This window comes from Geotrypetes seraphini, chromosome 1, assembly GCF_902459505.1.
Source record: "Geotrypetes seraphini chromosome 1, aGeoSer1.1, whole genome shotgun sequence".
Lineage (NCBI taxonomy): Eukaryota > Metazoa > Chordata > Amphibia > Gymnophiona > Dermophiidae > Geotrypetes > Geotrypetes seraphini.
In genome coordinates this window covers 56409748-56425925 of record NC_047084.1, presented here as the reverse complement: position 1 = coordinate 56425925, position 16178 = coordinate 56409748, and positions in this window count along the sequence as shown.

Sequence of the window (16178 nt, the reverse complement as noted above, 5' to 3'; positions counted from 1 at the left end):
TTGGTTTTTGGACACAGATTGTATTGTAAGTGAAGATAATATTCAGATAGATAATAAAGCTGCGGCCAAATATTTATTCCAATAAAACTGAGTTGTGTGATTATTGATTGATGGTGATTAGCTTTCAGTTGCAGGTGACGGGAATGCGAATGCTAATGTTATGCTACTAACCAGACAGCCCTTCCAGGTTGGTATCAAGGTACCAGTGCTGATTTATCCAATTTTATTTTAACAGAGGCAGCCAGTGTTTTCCCTAATCATTGATCTAGGTGGTTAAATATCCAGTGTAATATGAATAATTTTCAATTTGGCGCAGAATTTCTATACTCACCATATATAAACTAGTAGATCACCTCTGAAGGAGAGAGCACATGAGAAAGATGGAGCATTTTTCTCAAAACTGTTGCGGTTGTATGGTGCACAAGTTGTGAAATGGTGTGGCCTTTTTATGAGGCAGTACTGTTGCTCATATGGAAAAAAAAAGAAAGAATAGTTATTTTTTAAAATATATTTTATTAACATTTGTTACATCAATAACAAAAATCAGGAAAAGCAAAAGAAACATTTCAAAGAAACAATTTAAAATTCACAATTAAGACTTACGCCAAGTCCAGATTAACAGGGGCCGCTCAATACAGAAAGTAAATTTTTTTATAGGAAACTATATATAATACCATCCTTTGTATACAAAATGACCGTATCCAATATATCATTAAACTTCTTCAACAACTACAGTAGTATCTGAAACTTTCAGTGAAACTTTATCAATCAATAAATTCTCCAATTGTGACGGATCTTCTATGAACCTTTTCTAGCGTCACTATATCTTTCTTGAGATAAGGAGACCAGAACTGAATGTAATACTCCAGATGAAGTCGCACCATAGAGCGATACAGGGGCATTATAACATTCTTATTCTTGTTAACTATCACTTTATTAATAATTCCTAACATAAGAACATAAGAAGTTGCCTCTGCTGGGTCAGACCAGAGGTCCATCGTGCCCAGCAGTCCGCTCCCGCGGCGGCCCATCAGGTCCATGACCTAAGGTGACTGGCGTCTAAGTCCTTTTAATCCCCTTAGCCTTATCTCTACCTCTATCTGTATCCCTCAACCCCCTTGTCCTTCAGGAAATTATCCAATCCTTCCTTGAAGCCCGGTAGGGTACTTTGTCCTATTAAAACCTCTGGAAGCGCATTCCAGGTGTCTACCACCCTCTGAATGAAAAATAATTTCCTGGCATTGGTTCTAAACCTGTCCCCTTTTAATTTCTCTGAGTGCCCCCTTGTTCTTGTGGTTCCCAATAGGCTGAAGAATCTGTCCCTTTCTACCTTCTCTATACCTTTCATGATCTTGAAAGTCTCTATCATGTCTCCTCTGAGTCTCCGCTTTTCCAGGGAGAAGAGCCCCAGCCTTTCTAACCTGTCTGTGTAAGAAAGGTTCTCCATCCCTTTTACCATTTTCGTCGCTCTCCTCTGAACCCTCTCAAGCATTGCCATGTCCTTCTTGAGGTACGGTGACCAAAATTGGACACAGTACTCCAGATGCGGGCGCACCATCGCGCGATACAGCAGCATGATGACTTCCTTCGTCCTGGTCGTAATTCCCCTCTTAATAATATCCAACATTCTGTTCGCTTTCTTTGAGGCAGCTGCACATTGTGCCGTTGATTTCATTGTTGTATATACCAGCACACCCAAGTCTTTTTCAAGGTTACTTTCCCCTAGCACTGATCCCCCCATTTTGTAACTGAACATCGGGTTCTTCTTCCCTATATGCATGACTTTGCATTTCTCTATATTGAAGTTCATTTGCCATTTATTTGCCCACTCTTCCAGTTTGTTTAGGTCCCTTTGTAGGTATTTAAATTCTTCCGCCGTTCTAACCCTGCTACAGAGTTTGGTGTCATCCGCAAACTTTATAACTTCACACTTTGTCCCCGTTTCCAGGTCATTTATGAATACATTGAACAGTAATGGTCCGAGCACCGACCCCTGCGGAACACCGCTCTTGACCCTCCTCTAGCCCGAGTAGTGGCCCTTCACTCTTTAACAGTGTACATAATTTATAGGCACACCTATAGCCTGCCCATCCCCCTCCCATGTCCATGCTGTCTTTTCAGATCTGCACATTAAAATTTGCATGCACTCTTAATGGAAAGTTAGTGCCATTAATCCCAATAATTACTTGATAGTGACCAATTACTGGCACTGCTTACTTCATTAAACAATTAAGTTGTGTGTGCAATTTGGCTATGCAGCCAAATTTGGATGCACAACTTTATTTGCCATATATGGAATCCAGGGGACTATGCTTACAATATGAAATGCATATACTTCAGGCCCAGACGTCTTCAGATTGTTTATTTTTTTTAAACTATGATCTTGATACTGCATGACTATTTTTTTACCTTTTGCATATGGAACACTTATTCACTTGTACAACCTTTTTCTGCATATGTGGAATAATTCTATAATAGGCAACCTAGGATAAGATGGTAAGCATGTGCCTATTTCAATCCTATTTTTATAAAGAAATGTAGGCATCTGCTTTTCTTTAGAGAATACTAGAACAATTGGCAAAAATAATGTTTACTGCAAGACTAAAGCTAGGGATAGTGGCTGCATGGTCAGGAGCAACTGAGGATCATTCATACCTTATCCACAGAGGATGACTTCCCACCCCGAAGAATCCTTACCCCTGAGCCCCTCTGAAAATTACCCCTCTCTCTGGTCCTTTGGGCTTCCCTTAATTCAGGGGTGTCAAAGTCCCTCCTCAAGGGCCACAATCCAGTCGGGTTTTCAAGATTTCCTTAATGAATATGCATGAGATCTATTAGCATACAATGAAAGCAGTGCATGCAAATAGATCTCATGCATATTCATTGGGAAAATCCTGAAAACCCGACTGGATTGTGGCCCTTGAGGAGGGACTTTGACACCCCTGACTTAAGGGAAGCCCAAAGGACCAGAGAGAGGGTAATTTTCAGAGGGGCTTAGGGGTAAGGATTCTTCGGGGTGGTAAGAAGGGGAGAGCAACATCTATGCTGGTCCTACTTGATTTCAGCAGCAATTTTGGCAGCAAATCTTTGTTTGGTTTTACATATGAGAGGCAGGTCCGGACTTATTGTTTAGGCTCTTTTAAACACACCCCTGAGGAATGCTGTTTTAGCCGAAACATGGACTGTGTTCGGGTCCAGGAAATATAGGATTTAAAGACTGTCTTTTGCCTCACTATACATATATTTTGTATATGTTACATGTATCATGCTTTATTTTTTAATAAATTATTGACTCTCATAGCTGGTTGATTTGTGCCCCTTCCCCACGCTTTCTTTTGACAGTATAGTATTTATACAATTGTAAGTCTTTTTAAAATTTAAATATCGAACAAGGTGACAGCTAAGCTTCCTCCGGATATGCTGAACCAGTCCCTCCACTCCTGGGACAAAATATGCCTCAAAATGCCCCCTGGTAATGCCCTTTGAGTGCAAACCACCAACCAATGGTCCTACTACCACTTCATACCGAGCCACTGGAATCGACTACCCCCGCAGATCAGATCCCTTGAAGGACTCCTCAGCTTTAGAAAAGCAATAAAAACATCCCTGTTCACCTAAAACCCTGCCCTTGACTCATGGATGACAAAGAAATGCAGATTGGTACCAGAACCAGTATGTGCCACATAAGGCAAACTTGTATTGTAAAATCTTGCACTGTAACTATGGCAGATCTAACCTGTAAACTGTACAGCATATTATGTATATTAATATTAGACCCCCTAGTATGTCTCAGGTTAGGATAATAACCTGTATCATAAACTTGTACTGAAGTTATGTATGTTTAACCTGTAACCTATTTTTGGCTCTTTGGGGACAATGGGACAGAAAACGAATTAAAGAAATAAGTCTCTTCTAAAGAATATAATACAGATTTACAGGCAGTTCATAGTCTCTAACTGTAAAATGACATAAATGCACAAAATCAAGAAGATCCTTTATAATCAGGAATTTACAGTTCCAGGCAACACATTTTTTAAAGGTAAATTCATAATTTAGTTCTACTCAATTTCTTATGTTCAAGCATCCCTCTGACAGGCTTATCAAACTCTTTCACTACTGTGACATCTGAATTGCTAAGCACTTGACCACTTCTTAAGCTTTCTTAAACCACTTCTTATTCTGTCCTCACCTTCAGAGTGATTACTTTGTTGAAGATCTTCTGCAAATCAACTGGATCATACAATTTCTTCTGGGTTGTTTTTTTTTTTAGTCTAAGTAGTTTACAAGACCTGTTTAATCAAGTTATTAAAATAACAGTGGGTTTGCTGCAGGTATTTTTTGGTTTTATTAATACCCTCTTCAAATACCTGTCCAAATTTTATCTGCCTAGTTGTGTACACTTCCCCCTCCGTATTCGCTGTGATAGGGGATTAACAGAACTGCAAATACAGAAAAACCGCGAATAACTTTTTCATATGTTATTCGCTGTTGTCTATTAAAAACCATTATGAATATAGTGAAACCGCGAATAACATGGTGAGAGACCTGATCTGTTCCTGAAGGAGAGGCAAAACAGGGGAATCAGCGATTTTCTCTGTAAATGCATGGAATCAGCAATTTCTCTATGCAAGCTGATGTAATTTGGGGGGAGGAGCCAGCAAGCTAAAAAACGTGAATAATCGAAACTGCGAATGCTGAAACCGCAAATATGGAGGGAGAAGTGTAAACACTTTTAAAATGAAAAAAAAAAAAAGTAAATACTTATAAAAATGCATATAGTTCTAAATATTCTAGAGGGTAGACAAAAGTCAAACTTTTTCTCTAATTATTGCTTTCAATATTTATTTATTTAATTTGATTTCTATCCCGTCCTCCAAGTAGCTCAGAATGGGTTACAAGCCAACATTCATAGTGGAATACATTTGGATAGTACAATGACTATACAGCAACTTAAGTACAAGTTAAGAAGAATAGAGAAGAGAGGGTAGAAAGGAAGGAGGTATTTAAGGGGGGAGAAAGGGATAGGTTATTACTAATATTGACATTTATTAAAATGTCTTTGCTTGAAGGTATAGAGGTCTGAATATGCAAAGATTAATTCTATGTTTAAATCTTGTTTCAATGCCTAGGGCTTTTTTTTTTCCATTTTAGAGGTCATCCATTTTAGAGGTCATCATATCTACTGTAATTATGTCCCTAATTACATTGAATTAATTCTCACATTTTAGAGAATCTTCAAAAAGAAAGTATGAAAAAGAAAACAGAGAATGAATGAAAGCAGTGAAGAAGACATATGTTAATTAGCAGGCAAACACTCTAAAAATAAAAGGCATATCATCCTTTTAGAACAATTGCTATCAGTAAAATAACAAAGCCATCTCATCTAAGGTGCGACTGTTGCTTCTTTTGAGCAAATAAAGCTCCCCTTCAATGAGCTAGGTTCAATTCTTATTTGTGTAATACCCTAGAAGAAATTAGGTTGTAATAAAGTCCATTTTTGTCACCGCATGTAGCATTAAATATCACACGCAGCAGGATACAGTGGCACCTGGCTGTCCAGACCCAGTGTAACACAAAGCCATCTGGGGGTAATTACAACAAGGTATTCTTTAAGGACCAGATGGGACTAAGGAACAGAAGCCCCTACCCCTCCCAGTCATTTACAACATAATTCCTTTCAATGATATACTTAATCCTCCCACCAGCTACGCTTTTCAGCTCCTGTTGTCACTGTTCCTTTATGTTAATTCAGTGGAGAGACAGAGAAAAGGGGAGAGGGTGGGAGGCACAGAGAACCACCGGCTCCTCAAGGGACGAAAAGAAATTATTCATCCTTAAATTGTTTCCACTACACCAAGTACAGTAACAATTTTTTTTAAAAAAGAGACCTGAAATTATCCCAAAGAAGGTCAATGCTAGAGCTCTGCACAGCACCAGCTGAGGTTTATTCAGCCACCTGTTAGCTTAGGAGAGCTTGGTGCACAGGCTCATGATGCTTTTAACCAGTTTAAAGGGCTTTTTTTTGTCAGACAGCATTGCTACATTCAAAAACCTCAAGCAGTGGCCTTGCTTTGTGATCACATGTGCCACACAGGACTTAATTGAATTACTTTGTAAGCCTATCCAGTCTGTATTGGTGTCCTTTCACTTTTGTATCATTTGTCCTGTATATTTGATGCAGGTTTTCTATTTTTTTATTTTTTTTGTAAGGGGAAGACAAGGCACAGACATGTTAAAAAAATAAAAACTGTTTTTTAAATGTTTGTAATGTCGGCTTGTGTTGCAGGTTTGCATGACATATTTCAGTTTTGATGTATAGATTCTAAAGAAAACTACAAGATAAATATGAATGTTTCTGATAAATATAGATTAACAAGTAGAAAAACAAATCACACTCCTGATTTTTTCTTAATATTTTAATGTAAATTGAATTTTCTGTTCAAGTATTTTGCTTGAAATGTATGTTACAAATGCAAATTAAAAAAAAAATCACTCCTAGCTTGTCATAATATATTTCATTTTGTTAATATTAAAATGGTTGTAATATTAATGAAAATTTTAGAAACTGTCTTGTATAGAATGTCCTATAAACCCTTTGTTGTATTTCTACCTCTAGGAATATGATTGCATAAAACTGAAAAGTAGTGTTGTATTTAAAATAAGATATTTAACATAGAACAAGGTTGCAAGATAATGTTTGACAGTAGGAATATTTCCAAGTCTTTCACTCCCTTCTAATGAAATTCAATGTACTAAAAAAAATCCCTTATAATATTGAAGGTCTTTGGGGGCCTTCTAAAGAGAAACCCCCCTGCTATTCAGTAAATTAGCCAAGACAGACTAATGCCATACCTAATCAAACCTGATCCTAGATATAGCACCTAATATTCCCCCCCCCCCTTTTTCTAAATCACGATAGCAGTTATTAGCGCAGGAAGCCGTGCTGAATGTTCCGCACCTCTCCAGACACTCATAGAGTTCCTATGAGTGTCAGGAGCAGCGCGGAGCATTGAGTGCAGTGCTCCCTGTGCTAACAACTGCTATTGCAGTTTAGTAAAAAGGGGTGGATTGTTATTCTCCTGGATATGTCCAGAACACCTCTCCTTGCAATCTGCATATGTCCAGAACATCTCTTCTTGCAATCTGCCTAGAACTGCAAGTTTAAGGTGGAATAAAAGTCACTAATGTAATGTAATGAATAATCACTGGCCCTATCAGGTTCTCTCAATGGAAACTCTACTCAACAAGGTATTTTCATCACTTCACGGTGATCTTTATGACCCCTCCCTACAAGATGTCTGCTGTTATGAAAACCAATCTGAGTTCACCTTCTAGACTCAGACCTGACCATGGTACAAGAGCTGGTTGACCACAAATACAAACAACTCTCACTTGTTCAAGATCTAGTGAGTCAATAACCTGATTTCTGACCTTTCGTATCAGTTATAGTAACCTAAGAGATCAACTAGGCAATAGAACACATTGTCAGTGTGTGCCCACTCAATACATCTGCCTTGTGATCATGAGGTTTTGCATACCACATCTGATTCCACAATGAATTTGACTAATAAAGTGACATCAAAGTGCCGACTTAGCTGCTTTTTTGGCCATTTGGATGTTTTGATTATGAGCCCCTTAGCCAACTTAAAACTGTTAATAGCCTGCAAGATTTCTGCATTGGTGAATGGGGCCTTGAGCAAGGCATGCTAATCCTGTGTTAACAGTGGTAAATAATAAAAGACCCACCAAAATTGGGACACCTCCATAGGTATAATGGACACCTAGTGACACTTAATTAAAATTTGTATGCAACTTAATTGTTTTTAATGGGTAAAATGGCATGATAATTGACCGTGTCATTAAGAACCCATTAAAAAATGTATTTTTAAAAAAAAATGATTATTTAGGTTGCACATAGATATCCACATGATGCCTAGCAATACCTAAGTCGAGGTGCCCTCTGATGCCTATCTGAAAGTAGGCATGGTTAGGAGCAGAGAATAGGCATGGTAGACTTAGGCATCACTAGGCATCTGAGTTAGGTGCATATAAATTAGTCCAGGTAAAACCTTGCCTACCTATAGGATGCCTAGCAACACCTAAGCATGCCTAGGCACTGCTAGGTATGATTCTATAAAGGACATCTAGTGGTTGATTGACAACCGTGCTGACCTGCGCCTAGAAGTTAGGCGCAGTTAGGTGCCGTCTTTAGAATCGGGCCCAATAACTCCAATCACACCTATACTTCAGATTGCACCAGTGCTTATCAGTTTCATAATTCCATCTGGTGTACTAAATTAATAAAAGCTTTGATGGTCTGTACCCTGCAGAAAGATGTGGCAACAGAATGAAAGAATGAGTGAACCGGCTGCTAACTTTTTATCCATTGAAGCTGTGCGGCGACGGCCAAAAAAGCAAACAAGATGCTAGGAATTATTAAAAAAGGGATGGTTAGCAAGAATGTTATAATGTCCTGTATCGCTCCATGGTGCACATCATCGGGAGTATTGCGTTCAATTCTCAAGAAAGATATAGTGGCACTATAAAAGGTACAAAGAAGAGTGACCAAGATGATAAAGGGGGATGGAATGCCTTTCGTATGAGGAAAGACTAAAACAGTTAGGGGTCTTCAGTTTGGAAAAGATATGGCTGAGGGGAGATATGATTGAAGCCTACACAATCCTGAGTAGAGTAGAACAGGTACAAGTGGATCAATTTTTCATGCCGTCAAAAATTACAAAGACTAGGGGACACTCGATGAAGATACAGGGAAATACTTTTAAAACCAATAGGAGGAAATTTCTTTTCACTCAGTGAATAGTTAAGCTCTGGAACGTATTGCCAGAGATTCAGGTAAGAGCGGGTAGTGTAGCTGGTTTTAAGAAAGGTTTGGACAAATTCCTGGAGGAAAAGTCCAGAGTCTGTTATTGAGAAAGACATGGGGGAAGCCACTGCTTGCCCTGGATCGGTAGCATAGAATATTGATACTCCTTGGGTTTTGGCCAGGTACTAGTAACCTGGATTGGCCACTGTGAGAACGGGCTACTGGACTTGATGGACTATTGGTCTGACCCAGTAAGGCTATTCTTATGATCACTCCCCCACCATGTCTCCATATGGCTATCATCCAAACAACAGTAGGAATATGACTACTGAAGGGTTTCACCCATAGGGAGCATACAACTTAGGGTTCATCCATCTTTCCAACACCTTATCTAGTAGAGATTTCTATGATGGAAGTGGCAGAGATTGAGCCTGGTGCCATGTAATTTATGGTAGCTGTAATCCTGGCTGAGATCTTCCCAGTATATATTTCTTATGTGCACTAAATCACAAAAGAGGATGTTGGAACAAGAAAAAGCAAGAAAGAAGAAAACAAATACCATTCAGATACTCAGTTCTATTTGTAAATTTCACATATAAGCTGGTAATTTGGTGGAAAATCATTTTTAGTGAAAGCAGTTAAATGAGTCAGCTTTAAGAGTTTGACATATATAGGATTTAGATGCTAAATATGCTAAATATGCAAACTAACCTGTGTACAATTCTGGAGGCCGCATTATCAATAAAATGTGCAGAGAGTTGAGTCAGTTCAGCGGATGGCCACCAGGATGAGGAATGGTTGGTATGTTGCAGCTATACTCACTCGAGGAACGCAGAGAGAGGGGTGACATGATCGAGACATTCAAATATGTCAAGGGCCGTATCGAGGTTGAAGAAGATCTTTTTTGTCTTAAAGGACCCACATCAACAAGAGGGCATCCGTTGAAAATCAGGGGTGGGAAATTTCATGGCGACATCAGAAAATATTTCTTCACTGAAAGGGCGGTTGATCGCTGGAATAATCTTCCACAACAGGTAATTGAGGCCAGCATAATGCCAGATTTTAAGAAAAGATGGGATTGGCTTGTGGGATCTCTTCATGGAGGTAGTTAGGGGGTGGGTCATTAGAGTGGGCAGGCTAGATGGGCCATGGCCCTTTTCTGCCGTCATTTTCTATGTTTCTATGATGTATCTCCATCCACATCCCGTCTCTACGAGCTATGTCCCTGTCTCTGCCCCATTTTTTGCAAGCTCTGTCCTTATCGGCAAAACCCTTGACCACTTATGGTCTTAAACTGTTTTGAGTCTTGGGCAGATGAGGACAGAGCTTGCAGAAATGGGGCAGGAACAGGGACAGGACTCGCAGGGATGGGACAGAGATGGAGATAGATCCCTTGGCACTACCACAGGATGCACTCTGATGTCCTGATGTAGTTTTTGGATTGGCAAGTGCTTCCCACAAACTCTCCATTAATATAAATTCAACATTGTATGTAATTCACCCGATTAAAATATTAGGAATCATTTTGGATCAACATCTCACTATGAAAACTCAGATAGATGCAGTGGTACGTAAACGTTATTTTACATTATGGAGATTATGAACAATTAGACCATATGTTGATTTTTCTGCCTTTAAACTACTGGTTCAATCATTATTATTGAGGCTTTGGTCCAGGGTGATGCCGAGGATTTTGGTTGTAGGACTAATTGGGTAGTCTGATCCATTTAGTCTCAAGAAGGTGTTCACAATCTTGTTATTGGGACTTGCCAAGAAAATCTTGGTTTTTTCGGGATTTAGTTTTAGTTTAGCGTGCGTAGTCCAATGTTCAACCTTGGTGAGGACAGATGAGATGAGTTGTTCTGTCTCTTGGGTCAATGAGGTTATGGGAATAATAATTGTTATATCATCCGCATATACGTACGATTTCAGTTTTAAATCGGATAACATATTTCCCAGTGATGCCTCTATCCCCTTTTAACTTTAGAGAGTACCCTCTTGTTCTCCCTACCTGTCTTTATCTATTAAGTCTATTCTCTTCATTATCTTGAACGTTTCGATCATGTCCCCTCAGTCTCCTCTTTTCAAGGGAGAAGAGGCCCAGTTTCTCTAATCTCTCACTATACGACAAATCTCTTGCTGTACAATTAAATGCTGGCATCATAAACAGGAGAGTCAGCAACTCACACCTTGCCAAGCTTATTTAAGCAGTTTTATGATGCAATCTTGGAACGCAATATCACAATACTGATAATTTCAACCTTAAGAATGTCTTCCCCTTCCTCAATGCTAACTAGCATCTTTTATTTGCTAGTTATGATGTCTACTTTTCCTCATATACTGTAAATATGCTCTGAATGTAATATGAATACATAGTCCCAATCTCTCATTGTAAGTTTTAGGGTACACACCGTGGAAGTCTGCCCAGCATTGATCTTACTTCCCAACTACTGGAGCTGCTATTAAAACTCTCTCCGGATACTATTCTCTATCCTCATCCTTCTTAACTTGTCTGCTGCTTTTGATACTGTTAATCACTGCTTACTCCTTGATATGCTATCCTTGCTTGGATTCTGCAATTCTGTCCTCTCTTGGTTTGCCTCCTACCTCTCTAATCACACCTTTAGTGTATGCGCTGGTGGGTCCTCCTCTGCTGCTATTCCGCTAGTGATTGATATACCCCAGGGCTTTGTCTTAGGACCTCTTCTCTCTCTACACCTCTTCCCTTGGTGCCCTGAGCTCCTCTCATGTCTTCCTGTATTACCTATATGCTGACGATTCCAAGATCTACCTCTCCAAACCCGAGATTTCAGCTAAAATCCAAGAAAAAGTCTCAGCCTGTCTGGCTGATATTGCTTCCTGGATGTCCCACCGCAACCTGAAACTAAACATGTCCAAGACTAAACTGCTTCTCTTTCCTCCTAAACCCTCTGCTCCTCTCCCTCTATTCTCCGTCTTTATAAATAATACTGTAATTGTTCCTATGTCCTCTGCTCATAATCTTGGAGTCATCTTCGACTCCGACCTTTCATTTTCTACCCACATCCAACAGATTACTAAAGCCTGTCACTTCTATCTCTATATCACCAAAATTCACCTCTTTCTCTCTGAGCATGCTACCCGTACCCTTGTCCACACTCTTGTAACCTCTCACTTAGACTACTGCAATCTACTTTTAACTGGTCTCCTGCTGAACTGCCTCTCCTCCCTGTAATCTGTACACAACTCTGCTACATGACTTATCTTCTGCCAATCTCACTAACCCCTCACCTAACCCCTCTCCCCAAATCACATCACTGGCTCCCTGTCCGCCTTCACATACAGTTCAAACTCCTATTACTAACCTACGAGTGTGTTAATTTTGTAGCCCCTCAGTATATCTCCTCTCTTCTCTTTCCTGATACACCTCCCCTAGAACTCTGTTCCTCAGACAAATTGCTTTTATCTGTCCCCTTCTTCTCCACTTCCAATTCCAGACTTCGTTCCTTTCAGCTTGCTGCCCCATGTGCGTGGAATAAAATTCCTAAATCCGTCCGCCACACCCCTTCCCTTATTCAAAAATAAACTGAAAACCCACCTTTTTGAGACAGTCTTCAATTCATAACCCTCTGCCTTCTGCTCACCACCCTAGCCAGCAGTTTAGCCATCTCCTCTAACCTGGCATTGTGTTTTTCTGTCTTGATTGTTTAGATTGTAAGCTCACTAGAACAGGAGCTGTCTCCTTTGCGGCTCTGTACAGCACTGCATATGTTTGGTAGCTCTCTAGAAATAATAATTATTTAATAATTATTAGTAATCTGATTTGTCTTTGTCATTTATGGGGCTCAGACTGTAGAAGTCGGTGCAGGATTGGTCTTACTTCCCCAATCATTGGAGCTGCTGCAAAACTCATTCCAGCCATGAGGTCATTTAAAGTTTTGTTTTAATTTGATTCCATTAGTGCAAAAATTCACACACTAAGGATGCTATTCTATAACAGGGCACCACTATTTAGGTGGTCTAATAATGCAAGTAGTGTCCCTCAGTAGAGTAAGCTGCATGAACGCACCAAAATGTAGGCGAGAACATTTATGATAGATCTATGGTTTAATCAGTCATGCCTGAATGTGACAATAACACATGCAACAAATGGCGTTCTATAGGCTGCAAATTTTGGCCCCACCTATGAATCACCCATGCTCCTCCCTTATGAATGCCCCTCTGACATTTATGTGCTATGTAGTTCGAGTATGTAATTACAAAATATCAATTAAGCACAATGCTGCCATTTACATTTACCTAAGTGGATGGGGGAGGGTTCTTATAGAGGGAGGGTTCTTTGAGTGGGCTGACTTGTTGGGCTGACGGCCCTTTTCTGCCATCATACTCTATGTTTCTATTCTTTTAATGTAAAAAACCAACATGTGGCATAAACAAAAATTCAGAAAAATGCAAAAGCACACACTAGCGCTGAAATTTCAGTATTATTGATCTTCAGAACGCCACCCAAGCAACTTAGCTCAGTGTGGCAACACTCCTCGGGAATAAAGTGTGGTATCCCAATGTTCATTACATTCTCGCAATCTTTAAATTCTCTTGATACCATTTCTTTTTTTTTTTTTTTAGCAGTTTTATCATTATAATCGCAATTTAATCTTATTATAACTACGTTTGAACTTAGATTTAATTGCTGCTGTTGCACCAGCCCCGCTGACGCATTTTCAAACTTTCTTCAGGGTCGGGGATAATGCCGGAGCCAGCCTGAAAAGCCGTGTTGCTTAGCCTTTCAAAACATACTGCTGTAGCTGTTAAATAAATAACCCCCTTTATTTATTTATTCAGAAACTTGTTACCCACCCAAATTGACATGCATCAACCATTAATCACGGTTCCACTCACAGTAGCTTTCTGCATCAGCTTCAGTGTCAGATAGAAAGCAGAGAACAGATTTAAATGGCCAATACTTTCAATGGAGAATGGTAAATAGTGTAGTTCTAGGTGAACCCTCAAAAATGACAAGCCAAGGGTAAAAAATGTACTTTGTTTCCCTGAAAATAAGACCTATCCCGAAAATAAGCCCTAGCGGGATTTTCAGGGTAGGTCTTAATATAAGCCCTACCCCCCAAATAAGCCCTAGTCCCGGGATTTCCCTCACTCCCATCCCTTGTGAGGCAGAACCCTTGAGTGAGCCCCGACCCCCTGAGCACCTGCCCCCGCCGCACAGCTGAACCCCCATCCTTCTCTCCTTCCCATCCGAACCCGGCCAACAGCGAGCAAACCCTAGTACATACCTCCCTAAGCAGCGTCCGCCAGTGAATTCACTCTGCTGCATTGTCATCAATAACACGGCAAAGTGAATTCATGGGTGGACAAGGCCAAAGTAGCGTGTTTAGAGTGCTGCCGGCCCAACACTGCTTAGGGAGGTATGTAGGGCTCACTCGCAGTCAGCGGGGTTCGGATGGGAGGGAGGGAAGGATGGGGGTTCGGCTTTGAAGGTGGGTGCTTGGGGAGGTGCTCGCTCAAGGGTTCTGCTGCACAAGGGATAGGAGGGAAGGGAAACTGGGCAAGGGTCCTGCTGCACAAGTGATGGGAGGGAGGGAAGGATAGTAGAAGCTGGGTAAGGGTCCTGCTGCACAAGAGATGGGAGGGAGGGAAGGGAAGCAGCTGGGCAAGGGTCCTGCTGCACGAGGGATGGGAGGGAGGGGAGAAAAGATGCTGCACATGTGGGGGAGATAAAGGAAAGAGGAAGAATTGGGGTGAAGGAGAGGAAGGGAGAGATGATCATGTACATACCTTGAAAATAAGACCTAGTATGTTTTTTGGGTCTAAAATTAATATAAGACACTGTCTTATTTTCGGGGAAACACGGTAGGTTGGAGTCTGAAGCTTTTCCTCCTCTTCCTTGAATCAATTATTTGAAGTAATCTTCAAAACTGATCTTTTCCCATAACGGACACTATTGATATCACATTTTTGATATTACAAGGAGTTGTTGAGGTTGGTGATAGTCGAGTTCCCCAGGGTTCTGTGCTGGAACCGCTGCTTTTTAACATATATATCAATGATCTAGAGATGGGAATAACTAGTTAGATAATTAGATTTTCTAATAACTTGTTTGAAGTTGTTAAGATACAAGAGTGTTGTGAAAAATTGCAAGAGGGCGTTGTGAAACTGAAGACTGGGTGTCAAAATGGCAGATGCTGTTTATTGTGAGCAAGTGCAAAGTGATGCATGTGGGAAAGAGGAACCCAAACTGTAGCTATGTGATGGAGGGTTCCACATTAGGAGTCACTGGCCAGGAAAAGGATCTAGGTGTCATAGTTGAGGATACGTTAAAACCCTCAGCTCAGTGTGCTGCGGCGATTTAGAAAGCAAATAGAATGTTAGGAATTATCAGGAAAGGAATGAAAAATAAAGATGAAAATGCTTGTTGCAGGTTTCCGGGTCTTGCTGCGTCTTTGTTAGAGCATACACTGAAGAAAGCCATAGCATGATGGCTGAAATGTCAGTTTCTACCTGACAAAGGTGTAGCGAGACCCATAAATCTGCAACAAGCACAATGCCAGCTGCGGAAATCCTGAGAGAAAGATGAAAGTGTTATAATGCATTTGTATTGCTATGTGGTGTGGCTGCAAGTTGAATACTGTTTGCAATTCTGGTCACCATATCTTAAAAAAGATATAGCAGAATTAGAAAAGGTACAGAGAAGGGTGACAAAAATGAAAAAAAGAGATGGAATGACTTCCCTATGAGGAAAGGCTAAAGCGGCTAGGGTTCTTCAGCTTAGAGAAGAGATGGCTCAGGGAGATACTGAGTGGAGTGGAAAGGGTAGACGTGAATCACTTGTTTAATGTTTCCAAAAATACTAGGACCACGGGGCATGCGATGAAGCTACTAAGTAGTAGATTTAAAACAAACTGGAGAAAATATTTCTTTACTCAATGTGTGATTAAACTTTGGAATTTGTTGCTGGAGAATGTGGTGAAAGCAGTTAGTTTAGCAGGTTTTTAAAAAAAGTTTAGATCATTTCCTAAAACAAAAGTTCATAAGCCATTATTGAGATGGCTTGGGGAAATCTAATGCTTATTCCTAGGAAAAGCAGCATAAAATCTTTTTTAACTCCTTGGGATCTTGCCAGGTACCTGTGATCTGTGTTGGGCACTGTTGGAAACAGGATGCTGGACTTCATGAACCTTCGGTTTGTCCCAGTATGGCAACACTTATGTTCTTAACCTTGTTCCTATATTGAGCAACCTAATATTCCAGTATTCAGATTCCTGCAAACAAGATGTTTAAGAGATTGAAAAATTGTTAGAGGAAAACACAATCAATCTTAGTCATGTTGGCAAGAACCCAACTAGCAACAACCTTGGGA